General features: G+C 29.6%; 1 long non-coding RNA gene across 1 annotated transcript; it reads left to right on the forward strand.

The window, feature by feature from the left end:
• Positions 1–242: 242 nt before the first annotated feature.
• On the forward strand, positions 243–1,808 carry LOC109619353 (uncharacterized). Its single transcript, XR_010709904.1, has 5 exons — positions 243–425; positions 509–570; positions 679–853; positions 1,317–1,378; positions 1,462–1,808. It is a non-coding gene; the product is annotated as an uncharacterized lncRNA (long non-coding RNA).
• The last annotated feature ends 1,512 nt before the right edge of the window (positions 1,809–3,320 follow it).

Here is a 3,320-nt window from a genome sequence, read left to right on the forward strand (position 1 = left end):
GCAAATGCAATTTATTTAAAATTGAATGCATTTATTTCTAACATGCAATTAAATGAGTCCAAAATAAATTGTGTAAACTCATGCAATTATTGTTGACTACTTTAGAGTTATTCATTGACTTTGTTACACCCATAACAGGACAATTATCTGGCCAACATCTGGCTTATTATATATTAATTTCCTTAAACATATTTATACTGCAGATAAGCAATAAATAAATGCTATTTTGTGTACGTGTCAGTGCAAGGAAGCATAGTCTACTTTTTATTCTAAACAACAAATTTTCAACTATTGCATACATTCAGCAATAGTTGCAAAATATATTGAGTGTAGATAGAAATGGAAAATAATGTAAAGATAACCAAAATTCATCTAATGTGGATTGGAATAATTTTTCAATATGGGTGTCTGAGTTCCATTGTTGCGTAAGTAAATCTATTTTCTTTTTAAATCGTTTACTAATTACAAAAGAAGTTTCTTAACATCCACATTTTATTCAATGTTTTAGAAAGAATGCAGACGAGTGTACTTTAGGCTATAAGTGGAACCAAATAATCAAGCAATGTATACGTGAGTACATTCATAAATAACAACTAATTTATTTCAAAGTTCAAAGTTGAAAATCAAATCATAAATTTGCTTTGATGAATACTTAGCTTTTCCACACGTTGTTTCCAGCCTGTCCTAGCGGATATCTTAGTAAAAACTGTGAAATAGAATGTCCGTTTCCATACTATGGACGGAACTGTATAAAGGAATGCAATTGTGATATCGAGGACTGCCATCATGTAAACGGCTGCAAATTAGTATCAGAGCAAACCAATCATTCAAGTATTTTAACAACAAACGAAAGGTAGATACATTTTTTAAAATTATGAATATGTTTGTCAGATGTTATATGTTTGCGGGTTTTTTTTTTTTTTTTTTGGGGGGGGGGGATTAAGATTAAGAAGTTATGACTATTTTACTATGCGAATATTGTATATCAATAACTTCAGTCAGTGATTTGAATTAAGGAAAATCACGGAAAATTGGTACAAAATATTTGTTGACAAAAAATGTAATGTTACTTCATAAATAAAAGACAATTACATGTATTATAACAAGCAGAATAGTGACGTTATTTAACACGACGAAATTGTTTGAGAGTGTTCAATTATTATATAGACTTTATCAAACAGTTACATGTTTTTTCAATAATTAGGTATATCAATCAGATTCAGAATAAAGATTTAAACCTCTAAGCATTTAGAAAAATTTCAATTTCCTTTCGACTTTTCATCTTTTGCGTACAAAATGATGGCATTTTCTTTCAGACGAAATCATACAATTTGCCGAGTTAATCATAAGTGGAGTTCGACAGAACAAAATTGCATTCGTAAGTGTAAATTGTTTTAACATTAGCTATCAATTGTCAATAAAGTTTTAATTTAATTTTTAGCCTTTTTTCAAAATTTTTAGCCTGTAATCCGGGAAACTTCGGAATAAACTGCGACTCAAAATGTCCGTCACTAAGTTATGGATTCAATTGTTTATCAAAATGCGACTGTAGGGAGCACCACTGTCACCATGTTTACGGATGTTCTCAAGCTTCTGGAGGTACATGTTTGCTTTAAAGCCTTACTTAATCAATTGCAACTTACGTTAAAAAAAATCATATGCATGTTTTTCTATTAAGTTTTATGTTGAAAGTGTGATCCCCAAAATGTATAAGTCTATTATTTTGATTTACTTAGATGTTTTCATGGACATTACATGTTACACATGTAAACCCATTTCATCGGCCATAGCAAAATGTCTTTGATGATTGTTTGCCTGCAAAATCCTTCAAACAATTGAATTCTCTAGCTTTGATAAATCAAATCCTTTTTTTTTTAATTTTACTGAAAAACGTGGAAGCATGATTGATTTTTTTTAGCTTAAAGTAAGCGTATATTATTACCTATGCACATTCACCACTTAAGTCTGTCCCGATATATCTATCCAGCACATTTGGTCGTTTTTTTTTATGAAAATATACATACATGTGAAAGAAGTGCAATTAAAATCGATGAAAGGGAAAAATTTTGAAGATATCTTCATTGACACATTATCACTTTTCAGCCAAAACAAATCCCGATTGATTTCTTACGGAGATTTACAATAGGAATTGTTTACATCTTTCCCTATTTGGAAGTCATTCGGAATACCTCGCACAATTTTCAACGTTATCATCCTAACTAATTCCCGTAAACATTACATTTTAGCCTTGTATTGAAACCTGCTTAGCTAACATTGGCGTTAAAGCTGAATAATATTGAAAATTGTTCATACTTTTGAATGGGCATCGTTTGACTCCTGAGGTATTTATTAATACTGAGCAATTAAGCATTGAATGTGAATTGAGGATATCTTGGGATAGAGTTTAATAGAGTATGAGTGTAAAACATTTTGCAATGTGTTTAATTTGCAGACACTGCATAAGTCGAAATAAGGCGTTGAACGTTTCTTCGTATTAATTTTGTAAAGATAGGTTGAATTATTTTAGAGAGACGTCATTTTTTCTTCTGATAATAATAAGTAATTACATATACACATTGTTACATAAATGTAATTAAATACAGGTAATGTAATAACGTATCGAGCCGACGTTAAATGAATGTATAACTATTCATGTCTCATATGAATGCAAGTTGTTTCACGCGGAAATACAGTGTTCCAGACAAACAGTAACGGAGAATTTGTCTAAAACCAAATTCTAATATAGAAACGTATGCTATCCCACACCTACTTTGACCAACTAAAAATAAACAGCTAAAACTATATCCTTTTCTCTTGGAAAAATAACATTTTGTTTGAATTATTAATCGTTTTAAATTCATGATTTTTGTGAAATTCAAACAAAATCTTCAGTGGGGAAAAAACTGTATTATTTACTAAATTTCATTTCCAAATAAATTGAAAATACAGGATAATATTAAAACTAATGATATAAACAATACTAATTACAAATGGTTCTATTTTTGCAATCTTAAATATATCCTTGTTATGATATTCGAAAAAGGAATGGGCGATTAAAATGGACTACAATGATAGCGGGATAAGTTTTAGAGTGTTTACAGTGAATATCTGTAGACATAAATTTTGTGTTGATACAATGCAATAAGCGCCTATTGTTTAAACATAAATAAATGTTTTCTACTTGATGAAATGCTTATATTGATAACAAATATCAAATTATATAGCAATGTGAATAAACGTAAGGTACAAAAAATATTGTTTTAAACACACTTTCATTTTTACATGCATATAGATTTCCTTTCCAGATTTAACGAGGCTCG

Source organism: Magallana gigas, chromosome 10 (assembly GCF_963853765.1).
Source record: "Magallana gigas chromosome 10, xbMagGiga1.1, whole genome shotgun sequence".
Taxonomy (NCBI): domain Eukaryota; kingdom Metazoa; phylum Mollusca; class Bivalvia; order Ostreida; family Ostreidae; genus Magallana; species Magallana gigas.